General features: G+C 42.2%; 1 long non-coding RNA gene across 3 annotated transcripts in view; it reads right to left on the reverse strand.

The window, feature by feature from the left end:
* LOC129684032 (uncharacterized) overlaps window positions 1-15,818 on the reverse strand; it is a 32,972-nt gene that overhangs the window by 11,353 nt on the left and 5,801 nt on the right. Inside the window, exons 3-4 of one of the 3 annotated variants that reach the window (XR_008721233.1) lie at window positions 9,456-9,642; window positions 1,648-3,774 (exon numbers count right to left, since the gene is read on the reverse strand). This is a non-coding gene — a long non-coding RNA (uncharacterized LOC129684032). Of the gene's footprint in view, window positions 1-1,647; window positions 9,045-9,455; window positions 9,643-15,818 lie in introns of those variants that run through there. The other 2 variants (XR_008721234.1, XR_008721232.1) reach the window with 2 other exon arrangements.

The raw sequence follows: 15,818 nt of genomic DNA on the forward strand, positions 1-15,818 counted from the left end.
TGATATGACCTAGAATCAACTGAGGGATTATCTAGATCAGGTTTGCCTGGTGCCATGTCTATAGGAAATTAATTGTCTTGATTACCCTAATTTTATGTGCTAAGAGTCTGCGTAAGAGTGGGTGGCACCATTCCATTCCCCGGGATTAGATCCCGACATGTATAAATGAAGGTAAACAAGCACGTATTCGTGCATTAATTTTCTTCTCTTCTTGACTGTGTGTATAATATGCCTGTGAAAGGCTGCTTCCAGTTTCTACTTTGGCTTTCCATAATGATGGATATAATCTGGACTATTAATTCAAATAAACCTTATCTTTCTTTAGTTGCTCTTCTTCAGGCTGTCTTATAACAAAAGAAATGCAACTAGAATGGGGATTCTCCCTAAAATTTTACTTGAGTTTTGCTTTACTATACATACTATATTTGTATACTATACATACACCCAAACCAGTTCAAGCTAGATTGTCCCTGCTACCTTTGAAGGGAAATGTATCGGGGATACATATGACTGGGAACTTTCAACTTCAACGGTCTTTAAGGAGAGGAGAAATTTAATCCACAGTGTCAGAATGGCATCTGCCCACATAGTACATGCTGATAAGGGTCTCAGGTGCTAAGTACATTATTAGATGAGGGCTGTGTGCACAGCCCAAACCGAGTAGAGTCCCAGGCAACTGAGCTATTCTTCATGACACGAGGCAGAGTTTCCCATTGAGTGCGACTTTTCTCTTTCCCTATATTGAAGAATCTAAGGGCAAAGAATCCCATGTTGGGGATAGTCAAGTCTCTTTCGGCAATAGCCACATCATTTTGGAACTCCAGATTAATTACTTCTTAAAGGTCTAGAGCTCCTGGACCTACTCTCTCTAGGGGAAGGATGCTCGCTAACAGTGCCCATGAGCATTGTCCCCAGTTTCATAGTGATGAACAAACATGTGGAATCTGTTGATCATCTGTAGCTGGAAGGAGGGTAGCCTCTGATCTGAAAGGTGCACAAGTGGCTGAGCTATGTTCCTGGCCAGGACAGCTGCCCCAGTGGTCCTCGTCTTGATGTATTTGCTATGGAATGCCCTGGCAGATGCAAGTTGCAGCCCTTCCACAGGCCAGTCTCTGTCTGTGCACACCAGATTATTTTCTGTGAAAGGGGAAGGAGTGTGAGGGTCTATGTTTCCTGACTTTCTAATGGGGTGAGCTTTTTTTTTCTCAATCATATCCTCTCTTCTCCATCCCAAAACTGTTATTTGATAAAAGTTATGTTCTTGACTAAAGACAATTCGCTATCCTGAGTTTTCAAACAGACCTGATTTTTTTCAGACTTTCAACTTCATCTTTATATAAACCAATATTAGTCATGTAAAGTCCAATCCTCAAGCACAAGCCTACATTTCCTGAGGCTTTCCAGTATGATGGGCACCCTTGAGAGAAATCACCAAGGCTACTTATTTGCCCCTCTTAATCCACTCCAAACTGCTGTCAAGACACCAGTTCTGACAGGATTGCTGAGTCATCACACTGGTTCACAGCTAAACCAACATCACCAAGTGGTAAACTGAGTCCAAATTCAAACCCCAGCAAAATTGCCCTGTCTTTCTGCCCTGTCTTTTTAGGTGGTCCCTCCATTGCTGTTGTACTTGCCAGTACTTACTCAGTGATGGAGCTAAGCTTAACCATGACTTGAGCATTTTTCACTTCACGGTTCCTAGTCTGTGCCTCTGGCTGCTTCTTCCCTGGTACCTGAGGAAACAGTGAATGAGATTCATGGCCAGTTCTAAACCACTCAGTTTATCAGGGAAGAGCTAGACCACTATCCTGACAGGTGGCAGTAAAATCTTTAGGGCTCTAGTTCCACTCCTATCTCTGGGATGTTTTTCAGGAATGTCCAGATAGAGAGAAGAGGCCACTGAGGAAATGGATTCATTAGGTAAGGTGATTCTCCAGGCAGCATGCCAACTATGTCACCTTCCCCCCCATGGACACCAGGTCAGTCTGTTTGGAAAGCACAGCTCTGGCACCACTGAACTGCAGGTGTGGCAGGTAAACCTTCCCATGGAGGAAGAGTGACTCTTTCATTTTGATGGAGGGCAGCTGGCTTTGTGCTGGGGATAAGAGAATAGGGGACCTTGAACTGAAATGTTAGGAGAAGTTGGGTCCAGTTGTGAAGGGGACAATTTGAACAGGGTGCTCAGAGAAAAGTCTGGAAAAGAGAAGAGCCAGGCATGAAGGTATGGTGGGATAATGGGGAAAGTGTGGATCAGAGTGGGGGTGGGGGGGAAGGACAGAAAACAGAAAGGACAGGATAGGCTGAGGAGCAGGCTGCAGGCTCCCGAGCTGACCGAACAGGACAGGGGTAAAGGCAGGTAGAATAAGTACAGAGAGAAAGAATGGAAGTGGGAAATTGAATTTAATACGAAAAATGCTAGAAGCCCTTTTATCTTTTCAGAAGGCTCTGCAGTAAAAGCAGAGAGTGGCCTTGTGTGTACCGGCCCAGCTGAGGCAGCCCCTCCCAGGTCACCTCTTCCTGTCGGGACTGACAGGCACTGTAAAGCACCATTGTGTCTCCCTCTTGGCCCAGTGCCTCAGCCTGAGCAACCAGGCAACGGGCACCTACGTCTAGTTGGCACGTAGCAAATAAAGGAATAGAGCTGTACCATTCATGTGCGCTTCTGTGACAACACAGGCATCTTTCCTTCAGATGGCAAGAGCAAGCCATGGGACAGAGGCAGCTTGCTGGGACCTCGGGAGCTTTCCTGAACCAGGCTAGGAAAAGAGTCAGTGCCATGTGAGCACATCTTGCAAGGGCCACTCACTCCATTTACAGCACTTGTGGTATGTGGCAATTTAGAAGAAATGCTTCTTCCTTCTTGTCAAGCAGGAGGAATTTGTGGACCAACCCAGGAGGACAGGCTTCTCAGAAGGCACCAGCCTTTTATTTTAAACATAAATGTGTCTCTAATCAAACAGGTTTTCCCATGGATAAGCAATAAATGTCTTATTTTTTTTTTTGTTCCAGGAGGCCATTTCAGTCATTTGACTGATGAATATAAATATGTCATGTAATTTTTGGATTCTTGTCTGCCATCTATGACACTGTTTACCGTTTTGTTCCTATGATGTGAAGAGCTCTTGTCAACAGAGGCTGTTTCCCAGATCTATGCGAGTGTTTGATATGAAGCATTTTTCTCCCCTAGCAATTATGCCTCCTTTGTAAACTTTTTTCAGGTTGCCTTAGATTTATAATCCTGATACACTACATGTAGCATTACATTCCTCTTGAGACAACATAGCATAACTGCAAAATGTCGTTCTAATTGAAAGTTTTACATAATTAACTTATGTGACAGTAAAGCTTGTCTCTGTAACCTGTGTGTGATGTATTGTGTGTGTGCATCAAGTGCCCTAATTTAATACTTACTCCCTCATTGCCTGTCTTCCTTTTCTCTCCTGTAAACTCTTCTAAGCACTTACTCATGTCCTCTCACAATTGCTAGCACTTATTCTTACATTCCTGGCCACTGTGAAAAAGGATTTACTTCACAGTACCTCCATTTCATGGTAAGAAAGCTGAATCATAAAACAACTTAAGAATATTCTCTATTCCTAAACCAAACCCAAAGTCCAGACTCGGGCCAGGCTAGCTCCTGTTCTGCCCAGTTGTCACCTGCAGCGCTGCTGAGCTTCCTGGTGCTCACTAAGCCACGCTTACCAAGGGTGTGAGGTCACATCTGTTTCCACCAATTTCAGGGTCCTTGTCTGGAGAATTCTTCCTCAGTCCCTGAAAGATATGCTGAAGTACATTCAGAAACCACAAATAAAGGCTTTCTGGTGACTGTGAATACCTTCTTAGGGCACTCATTTCTCTAAAATCTCTAGGCTGCTTTTCAGGTACAGCCAGATTCAGTGAGGAGAGGAGAACAGAGGAGATGAGAGGGGAGGAGAGGAGAGGCTAGAAACCCAGGGATAATGAGATCCAGACTATCTGTTGGCTCCATCAGCCTGCTTTTCCTGTGTTCACCACAATAGGTGGCTAGGAAAACAATCATAGCATTTCTGAAGTAAACCCTCTGCAAGAGGGTTTGAGGTTTCTTGTTTGAGGTTTTTTACTTACCCAGGCTGTCCGAAGGTATTTAGCTTCCTGGTGGGAAAGAGAGTCTAGGCAACTATCCAGTGATGTTGCTTGAGCAGAGGTGGTCATGAGGGTAGAGCAACAGGAATTAGGAGTTAAAAAAGAAGGGGACTTAGAGCAGAGTTTGTCTATACAGGAGGAACTGGGCATAGCAACCATTAAGGTGGGGAAGTAGGAAGTGTTCTTCAGAGGAGGAAAAGAGGTAGGATAGAAAACAGAGAGAGGGTTGGTAGGAGAAGAGGGCTGAGGGGATAATGACTGAGATGGGAAGAGGTGAGTGCCATTTGGACACAGAGAAGGCGGAGAAGTCTGAGGGGGAAGAGGATTACGAAGACTTCCCAAAATTCTTGGCTGCTTTCTTCCCATCTTCCCAGAACCCTGCAGAGTCCTCACTTTCCTAATAGCAGTCAGTGACTGAGCTTGACCAGACCTGCTGTGGGCAGTTAAGTCACAGGTCAGCCCTCACCTCATTCCATGACAGAATGCCCATTGTGAAGTACACATACTATCCCTCTGTTCCAGACTCACCAACCAGAGAAATGGGCTCACACTCTATTTGAGGTACCCTGCTGGTTGAGGTTGCAGTTCTTGCCCGGACCAAGACAGAACTCCCTCCCCTTGGCGCTGTCCCCTGCTCTCTGCTTGACTTCATCTGGAGAGTGTCTTTAGACACAGACTCCCCACTTGATGTGTGGACTAGACAAAGTGCCCTACTAACTTTCCCCTCCCTGTGTCTATATGTTAATTAGGTACTGAGACTCTATTCCTATGATAGGAAACTGCTGTATAATGCAAATCAAGCATCCTTGCACTGCCTAGTTCTAACCAATTATGTACACCTAATTTTGGAACCTCCCCCATTCCCCTAAGGTCATATAACCTTTGTTCTCTGGAATTAAAGTTGAACTAGCCATCAGCTGCTGTATGGTTCTCTCCTGCCATTCCAGGCTCGCTTGCCCCTCCTGACTTCATGGCCTGCTGGGTGGCAGCTCCCAGGCAAGAGGAGAATCAACAAGGCTGTAGGGTGTTAGAGTGACCATGGCAATGAGCACTGAGCAGTGGGGCTGTCACATGAGTGTCTGCCATTGGATAAAGCTTTCCTTTCATTGATGAAGACTGGTCAGACATGGCTAGGTCCATGTGCTGTCCTGGGGCAGCAGCCCTAAAACAGGAACTGGGGAAATGCGTGGAAGTCAGCTTAAGTGTCCATTTCAAGGGTTTTCATGTTACGGCAGGGCAGTGATCATGACTGGAGATATTGTAGGCTCTTCGTGTAGTCCCTCTGTCATGGCAGCACCAATCACAGCAACCAGGCGGCCTGCTGCCTTGACAGCAAAGAATCAGAGGGCCCCACTGTTCACCCCAGTCATAGCAGCCATGGTGGCTTGCTGGTTCTCCAGCCACAACACCTTTAGCTCTTGAGCAGCTGGCCACTAAAGCTGCCAGCCCCTCCTTCCTGCCCTGGGGCTCTGGAATCAGGAGCTCCGCAGGAGCTGTCCATGATGATAACCTTTCCTGCTTCAGCCTGCTGCCTTCACTAGAGCTGCCACAATGGCAGCACCTCTGCTCCAGGCTCTTTCAGCTATTCATGCTGCGGAGAAAGGCTTCCCTGCTGTGGACTCTGTATATTTTGTATACTTTGTAAACTTTATAACCTCTCAAGGCAGAAGTGGCCAGAGCCCTGCCTGAGAAAGCTCTGGGTCTCTGCATCTGTTCCCATCAGTTGCTGGATGAAGCCTCTCTGGTGATGATTATTCTAGGCTCCCGTCTACAAGTAGTGTAGCAGAATATTGCTAGGAATCATTTCCTTTTTTCTTTTCCTGTTATGTTTGTAGGCTCTACCCTAGGTCTCTGGGATATCCAGGCTCTGGTTTCTGGCACTCAATGCAGTGTCAAGGGGTGGCCTCCCTCTCATGGCATGAGTATCAAGATGGACAGTCATTGGTTGGCTACTCTCACTATTTCTGCACTACCTTTATTATAGCACACCTTGTAGTCAGTACAAATTATAGGTCGAAGGTTTTGTGGCATGGTTTGTGTCCAAGTTCCTCCACTGGAAGACTTGTCTGGTCACAGGAGATGACTTGTTCAGGCTCTGTGTCCTCCATTACTAGGAGTCTTAGCTAGGGTCACCCTATTAGATTCCTTGGGAGTTTCCATTACACTAGGGTTCTAACCTGCCCCTGAAATATTCCCCAGCTCCACTAGTCTTTCCCAGTACTCTCTCCTTCCATCTTCCCCCACATCCTTACCTCTGCCTAGTCCACCTACAATAACTATTCTAGTTCTCCTTCCCAGGAAAATTTATTCCCCTCTCCCGACCCTGTTTACTTAGATTCTCTGGGTCTGTGGATTGTAGTATGGTTATCCTTTATTTTATAGCTTATATCCACTTATAAATACATACCAAGTTTGTCTTTCTGGGTCTGTGTTACCTTACTCAGGATGATTGTTTTTTCTAGTTCTATCCATTTGCCTGCAAATTTCATGATGTTATTTTTTTTGAAAGTCAAGTAATACACTGTGTAAATGTGCCACACGTTGTTTAACCATTCCTCTGTTGAGGGACATTGTGATTGTTTCCAGTTTCTGGCTCTTATGCCTAAAGCTGCTATAAAAATAGCTGAGCAAGTGTCTCTGTGGTAGGATGGAGTATCCTTTGGGTATATGCTGAAAAGTGATATATCCCTAGCTTTTCTCTCTCCAGGATTCCCTTAGTTTGTGTTTTCCCTACTGCTTTTACTTCTGTTTTCAGGTCTTGAACAGTTTTATTCATTTCTTTCAGTGAGGCAACCCAGAAAGGCACGCATGGTATGTATTCATTTATAATTGGATATTAGCCACAGAGTACAAGATAACCAGTGCTACAATCCACAGACCCAAAGAAGCCAAGGAGGACCCAAGGGAAGATGCTTGAATCTCACTCAGAGGGGAAATAAAATAGACATCTGAAGTAGATGGAGGCAGGGAACTGGGTGGGAGAGGGGGTGGAGATCAGGTGTGCGCAGAGCTGGGGTACAAGTGGGGGGCCAGGAAAGAGGATGGAAATCAGTAGGGGAAAGCAGCTTTGGGAAAGGGGAGGTTCCTAGGAGTCTGTGGGGGCAACCCTAGCTGAGACTCCTATATGGAGTCTGAAATGGCCACCTTCTATAGCCAGGTGGGGCTTAGAGTGGAAGGAGGGGGGACACCAATCCATCTATAAAACCTTCAACCCCAAATTTGCCTTGCCTACAAGAAGTGTAGGAATACAAATGGAGCAGAGATTGGGGGAATGCCAAATCAATGACTGGCCCAACTTAAGACCCACCCCATGGGAGAAAGCCAACCACTGACTCTACTAAGGACACTCTGCCATGCTTGCATACAGGAGCCTAGCATAACTGTCTTCTGAGAGTCTTCTTCCAGCAGTTGATGGAAACCACCAACCACTGCCAAACAATAGGCTGATCTCTGAGAGTCTTGTGGAAAAAAAATAGGAGGAAAGATTGAGGGAGCCGCAGGGGTCAAGAACACCACAAGAAGACCTACAGAGTAAACCAACCTGGGCCCATGGGGGCTCATGGAGTCTGAACCACCAACCAAAGGACATGCATAGGCTGGACCTAGACTCCTTGCACATGTGTAGATGTGCTACTTGGTCAACATATGGGTTCCCTAAAAATAGGAGTATGGGCTGTTTATGACTCTGTTTCCTGCCTTTGGATTTCTTTCCACAAAATGGGCTGCCTTGTCTGGCCTAAGTAGGAGAGGGTGCACTGAGTCCTATGGGACTTGGAGTGCCAGGGTGGGTTGGTACCCCTTGGGAGCCTCCCCTTCTATGAGAAGAAGAAGAAACAGGGACTGGGGGAGAGGGATTTGAGGGAGGATAGGAGTGAAGGGGCTGGGATCAGGCTGTAAATGACTAAATAAATAAATAAATATAAATTGGGGAGGACAGCAGTAACTCAGCCTTAACACTGCTTTGATAATACCAACTACCATGCAACAGAAGCTTCCCAGGTTTATGAATCATACATAAGAACCAACTAAGTCTGTTTGAGCTAAATTTTAATTTTGCTTGTTGACAAACATCGTATCACAACTGTGTATTTTTCTATGTCTCTCAGGTATTATTCCAGGCTAGTGAGACTATGGTTCTTAGCAGAGGACCTACTACTACCACCTACCACGTTACTAGACTAATATAATTCCTAACTAGTCTAAATATTTACTCTTATTCTCACAAATAAGGATAGGCATTTCTCCTGTCACCCCACATCAAAGAAGCTCCTTCTCCCCCTCCCCCAGAAAATGGAGAGCATTATATAAAGGCACACTTGGTCAAAATGCAGAAAATAATTGATGGTGAGATGCCCTGCCCCAAATGACACATTTACTACACAAACCCCCACACCTAAGCTTGGGAAACATATTGGAAGAGAGAGACAGGAAGTCTGTGAAGTTTCATCCATGATACCCAAACAATATGGCCGCCTAAAGACCTGAACAGTTACATCACCATTAGACACACCAACATGGAAAGGGAAACTTAATGGGGCTCCACCTCTAGAAAATGAGCTATGGATGAAAAGTGACTGATGAGAGAGGAAGCATTAGCTTTCCCCAAAGATGAGCACCCCCATTGGTGCTCTGAAATCACATACATACAGGCAACACCAAAACAGATTCAGCAGGTTAGACTCATATTTATTTTATATATGACACATTGAAAATTAAAGAAAATGAAGCCATTAATTTGAGAAGAGAAGGTATTGGAGGGGTTGGAGAGAGGAAAAGGAAGGGGGAAAGATTTTTTTTTATTGCAAAAAGAGATTGTTTGAGCAATTCAAATTCATGACTCCATTGGTCCACACATGTATGCTTACCTTAAGGAAGGTATTACTCATTTCAGAAGTAAATTTATAGTTCCTCATTATTGAAATTCCACAAGAAACAATATTATAATCCTTTCAAAAAATTTTACTTAAAAATTTACTACACCCTTTTAAGCAAATTTAAAGCAATATGAAATCAGCTTGTTTTTTTTTATTTTTAGATTTTAATCAAGAATTTTCTATTTATTTTATACTTCCAAAACTTTTTATAAATTTGAAATTTTTTCATTGCTATGTGATTATTTAAAATGACTTTGCCACATAGTTCTTTTATGATTAACTATTCCTTGGTGAATATTAGTGACCTAGAGAGCACAAACAGTAAATAATATAAGAATGGAAAAAATAAACACAAAATGAGCTCCGTGAAGATAACTAACGTTGATCCTCTCAGCCTTATCTGTAGAAATGCATTACAGTTATGCACGTATAATCTTGATTTTAATGTCAACTTACCACAAGTCCGAATCACCTGAGAAGAAAGCCTCACAGGAAGAACTGTCCTGATTGCCTTCTGTGGGAAGATCCAGCCTGGCTGTGAGTGCCACCTTCTCCTGGTAGCAGCCTGATGTTGGGAATGTGTGAATGCTTCATCCACAGTTGACCATGGAGCTTTTGAAGTTGGACTAAGTGCATCACAAGCCTATGGGTACCAGAAAGTGGAATGTGGTCATTTGAATGATAATGCCCACATAGGCTCATATGTCTGAATACTTTGTTCCAAGTTGATGGCATTGTTTGGGAAGGATTAGGAAGTGTCTATTGGAGGACATGTGTGACTGGACATGGACTCTGAGGTTTCAAATGACTTAAATACGAGTTGTCTGCTGTTCCTGCTGCTATACTTTTGCTCTGCTGTCATGGACTCTTCACTGTCTGAAACTATAAGCTCAGTTAAAAGTTTTCAAAAGGTGTTTTTGGTCATGGTGTTTTGTTGAAACAATAGAAAAGTAACTATGTCCAGATAAAAAAAAGAGTACATCAGAAGGAAGATGCTCTTCTTTGTTTGATTGGCTTTTGCTTTTGCCACTGAATATTTTTCTCTGATGTAGTTACTGTTGCTGATTGAACCAGCATTTCCAAGCATTTATCATGGACTAGGACCCTCCTAGAAGCTTATAACATTCAGGTGCCATATTAGGTCTACTGAGGCAGCCCTCTTTTGGATTATGTAACTACCTTCTGTTCAGGCATGCCGCCTCAAGGACCAGACTAAGTAATCACAGGGTTCTGAGTTTCTCAGGTGTGATTCAGCTATTGTTACTATTTTGTAGCTGACTTAATAAAATTATATATATTATATATGAATATATGTATATATTCAGATTTTAAGTCAGCTATAGTATACACTATGATTTATAACTTATATATTGTATTATATATTAATAATTCTATATAACCTACATAGTATCTATATTATATAAGCATATATATTACATATATTATTTATATAACAAATAATTATATATTTATATGTGTGATCTATACATTGTATATATATTTATGAATATACATATATTCAGATTTTATTAATAAAATTTATAATATATTTATGATCTTAATCCTTGTCTTAGTTCACTTTTTTTTTTTTTTTTTGCTGTGAAGAGACACCATGACCAAGTCAACTTCTAAAAGAAATTATTTAATTGAGGCCTTGCTTATAATTTCTTTCTTTTCTTTTTTTTTTTTTTCTTTTTTGGTCTCTTGGGTTTCCCTTTTTTATTTTATTTTATTTATATATTTATTTATTACAATTTATTCACTTTGTATCTCCACTGCAGCCCCCTTCCTTGTCTCCTCTCAGTCCCACACAGCCTCCCTCTTCTTCCCATATGCCCTTTCCCTAGTCTGGTGACAGGGGAAGACCTCCTCCCCCTTCTATCTACCCTAGCTTATCAGGTCTCATCAAGGCTGGCTGCATCATCTTCCTCTGTGGCCTGGCAAGGCTGCACCCCCCAGGGCTAGGTGATCAAAGAGCCAACCACTGAGTTCATGTCAGAGACAGCCCCTGTACCCCTGGAAACCCCTTGAGAACTGAGCAGCCAGTAGGTTTGTCTTAGTTTACTTTTTTTTTTTTTGATTGGTTGGTTAATTGGTTTTGCTGTGAAGAGACACCATGACCAAGGCAACTTCTAAAAGAAATTATTTAATTGAGGCCTTGTTTATATTTTCAGAGAAAAAGTCCATGACCATCATGACAGGGACAATGGCAGCAGATAGACAAGACACTGCACTGAAATGGTAGCTGAGAACTCATATTCTGAATTGAAAGTGGCTTTGAAAACCTGAAAGCCCACCCCTAATGACACTCTTCTGATAAGATCACACTTCTTAATCTTTCCTAAACAGTTCTACTAACCTAATATAAAATCTTGGTTGAATGAGCCTTTGGGAATCATTAATCATTCAAACTACTACTATTGGTTCTGTTTCTCTAGAGAACTATGATTAAAACAGTAAGGTGTTTCTGAGCTTCATAATTATATAAGGAGAACAAAACTAACAGAGTCTAAACATTGACAGCATCCATTTATGCAAAACAAGTAATAAACAAAACAGTACAAGATGGTTTTTATTGATTCTGAGTAACACAAATGTGATCTGAAGACTTATTTACCAAGGCCTGAGTTGTGACAGATTTTGGATGCCAGGGTGTTGGTAGATGGTAATCTTGGTTACCAGGGACTTATTTGGCAGGGTTGTTGGTCAAAGGATTTGGTTTGAGCTGGGATGAATAAGGGCCAGAGATCTCTCATTACTACTTAACACAACATGGGATTCTATGCTTTCTTTCATAAGGCCAGGGTGGATTACAAGTGTTCTTACTACACATCAAAAACAACAGCTATGTGAAGCAATTCTTTGCTAGCTAAGGCAACAGAGCTATTTTCTTAACTTTTATTTATGTTATGTATATGGGTGTTCTGCCTGCATGTATATCTGTGAGGGCACTGGATCCCCTGGGAATGGAATTACAGATGGTGATGACCCACCCAGAAGATGCTGGGTTGAACCTGGGCCTTCTGAAGGAGCAGCAAATGCTCTTAACCACTGAGCCTTCTCTCAAGCCCACTGAGATGTTATCTTGAGAGAGACACATTTCAAAACATCATCTTATATGTGACAAATACTCAATTTTATTAAATAAAATTTGAGTGTGGCCTAGGGAGGTGGCTCGCTGTGTAGATCATTTGCCACACAGGATAAAGAACCTTGGTTCCAATCCCCAACCCCCATTCAAGTCAGGCAAGACTGTGCTCATCTACAAGCTCGGTGCTGTGAATGACAAGGAAACAAGACAAAAGGATTCCTAGATCATGGTGGCCAGCCAGTGTAGACAAGTTGATGAGTTCCTGCTTCCGTGGGAGGTTTTTGTCTCAAAAATAAGAACAATTGCAGAAGATACCAGGTATCAACACTTGTCCTCTACACACATGTGCACGTGCAAACTCATACATACCCACAGAAGCACATACACCACACACAAAAATGAAAACAGGATCCAAAACACAGCGTACACAGAGCTGCTGCAGGGCTTCTCAAGAAATAAAAGAATTTACTTCTTATTTTACTTGAGAACATTACAGAAAATGGGGATTGAGATTTAGACATGAAGTTGACATTTCAGTTTTCAGTACAAGAAACCCCTTGATTTTCACTCCATGGCTATATAAATAACTTTGTCAGCTTGTAGGTAAATGATGGCTTCATTCTCACAGTAGCAGCATGGGGTTATAAAAACAACAATGCATGGCATCTTAATAATTATTGTGATGTCATCAGTCCATAACTTTAAAACCCATGTCAATGCACTGAACAAAAACTTACTGCCAGTTGCGATATATTAGCTAACCTAACAGGTTTTCTAGAACACTGCAACCTAAGTGCTAAACATTTCTATGATAAAACAGTTGAATTCTTTCAGGGAACTGGGTAGTATAACTTTTTTCCTCTGTCTATTACAACACTTGGTGGTGCTGTTTGAAAAAAGAAATTGGAACCTTTAGCAAGTGGCTCCTGGATGGAAAAAAGTGAGTTTGGAGGTGGCCCTTGACACTTTACAGTCCCGGCCTTCTAGCTGTTTACTCTCTGCTACGGAAGTGGACATGCCAGGAAGGCTGCAGCACCTCCTACCATGCTAACACTCCCTTCCTGCCAGCTGTGTCTTAGGTTGCTGCCAGATCTTCCATACAGTGGTGGAATGATCTCCTGAAAGGGACAGAGAGTAAATGCTTCCCTTCCTTGAAGTGTTTAAGCTGTTAAGGAATAGGCAGGGAAAATAATGGATGAGAGATGGTAGGGTACCCAGTTTATCCTATGTTGGCGAAGATGTTGGTTTCCAGGAATGAAATAGATGTAGATGCTAGATGTCATGGAAGAGGTTTTGGGGAAGGAAATATTGGTTGTTAAGGATTGGATAGGGGAGGGTGTTATGGATATAAACATATTTTTCTTTTAATCCCAGGTGTGAGATGTGGGACTGATTCAGATGGTTCATAGCAGCAAATTATTTGCCTCAGGCCATTTCTGAGAGGGGCTCTTTGCCAGCTGCAGATAGTTTAAATCTAAGGAGTCTGGAGAGGGAATAAATACCAGAGCCCAGAGAGTGTTGGGAAGCTCCAGAAAGAACAATGCTGCTGCTGCTTCTCCCCTGTATCTCCTGTTGCTGTTGTGAGAGCTTCTGAAATGAGGATTGGGCTGGCTCCAAGGAACCCAGTGACCCCAGCCAGCAGGAAGCATCCAAGAGAACTGTGCCCCATCTCCCATTAACTCATTCTCTCTCCTACCTAGTGTTGGAGTGTTGGAAGGGATTGGGGTGGAGTAGGGTAAAAGGAATATAAGAAATGTAAATAAGAGTTTTGTTGTTGGATTTTATTTTGTTTTTTAGCATGACAACAGGAAGGTGTTATATGCTAGAGACTCAGTGTGGAGACTCTAGACAGGTTGAAGTGAATAAAATTATTTTATTCCTGTCAGCATAGATGTGCTTCTCATTTGTTTATTTGAAATGAACTATTGCTCTCCTGGGCCATGTATCTTTTGGGTACTCCATAGAAGGTCTCTGCCTCAATGCTGCTTAAGGCTGTCACCAACCATCTCCATATTTTAGCTTCATAGTCAGGGTGTCCTCACCTCTTCCCAGACCTTCTTGGCCTCCCCATTCACCTAACTTCATGCCTTCTTTCTCTTCCTCTTTAGAAAACAAGCAGACAAATAAAAACAAACCAAAATAATAATAGTAGTAATAATAATATAATGGCATAAGAAACACACAGACATACACAAAAGCAAAATCCATTAAAACACAAAATTGGAAACCATAACATACAAGCAAAATTGCTACTAATATAAAAAATATCCAATGGAATATGAAACAAAAAAAATCTACAAAAACACCATTGAGTTCATTTTGTGACACAGCATTTTAAGTACACTGCCCTTCTGACCTCATTTACTCCAAAACATGATACTTGTCTTAAGCAAAATCCCTTGAAGGAGAACTGGGGAAGGTGGTGGGAGTCAGTGCCCACTATGAGAGACTGCATTCCTCAAAGGCCTTGCCCCTCATGTCTATCACCCAGGCAGAGGTGGTCAGAGTTGATCTTTCAACAGCACTGCACCATGGGAGGGAGACTGGCAAGGGTAGCCCATCCTTTTATACTAAATGCATATAGTGGTGATGTTTAAACTTTGCTATTCATAGACAACAAAATCAAAATTTCTGTTGTACCTTACTAAGGCATTCCTTTTGTGGGTAATTTTAAAAGTATATTTAAGGTAATCACTGCTCTTACATAGACGTATGACAATGTTCTGAGTAGTGCAATTTTGAGTAACAGAGGGCCCAGCAGTCTTTGAATTTTAATTATCAGATGCTTTTAACCTCCAGGGAGATAAGTTTCTTTGTAACACATCCTTTGACCCTCTTCCCTGACTTATAAAGTATTCTTAACTTGCCTCCTTCCTGCTACAGTGTCATTCATCTCCTTGAGCATCCATTTGTATGCTTATCCTCATTTTTTTCAATTACTGCATTCATAGACATGTAGAAACAATAATTTTTGGCTATTGTTTGGGACAAAATTTTTATGAGATCTAATTTTTGAACTGTATTTCACTCATTTATTATCTCGTCATATTTTTTGTCATTCTGAAATTTTGAATTGCATCATCTTTATTGTAACATTTCTTACTCAACTCATTGAAGAACAGTGAATGCAGGTACTCATGGCTGATCAGCCCTCAATGGGATCTCTCTCTCTCTCTCTCTCTCTCACACACACACACACACACACCTTTTTAAGGCATGTGGAAAAATCAGAAAGAATTAAGAAGTGGAAAACAAGGGAGAAGAATCCTGAAATGCTGTCTTCCAAGGGAAATGCACAGCTCGTCAAAACATGCTCTTACAGCACCTGAAATTGTCTGCATTAGACCTGTACAAGACTGAGCCTGTCTACAGCCAATCACGTGTTTGAATCCAGGGCAGGCTCCTGGTGTTCTCCTGTCTGCTAAATTGTGCACTACTGATGGATTCTAGGGGAGAAACAGCTGTATATCCAACATTTAGCCTACCCCTACCGGTCACTTCCAAATCCCTGTTTACACACATGGCCCTGGTTAAAATCACTGAAATACAAAAAACAAAACAACCATGAATATTGGAAAGGGGCTTCTACAAGAAGGAAAGGTGAGATAAGATTGTTTATTCGAGTAGTGAGAACACATTATGTTCATATTTGAAACTGACCGAGAACAAAATCATCTTTTAATCATGAGAAGACTCAGCCATTAAAAAAGTTTGTGTGGTTGGGTTTG

This window comes from Psammomys obesus, unplaced genomic scaffold, assembly GCF_907164565.1.
Source record: "Psammomys obesus unplaced genomic scaffold, mPsaObe1.curated_primary_1811, whole genome shotgun sequence".
Lineage (NCBI taxonomy): Eukaryota > Metazoa > Chordata > Mammalia > Rodentia > Muridae > Psammomys > Psammomys obesus.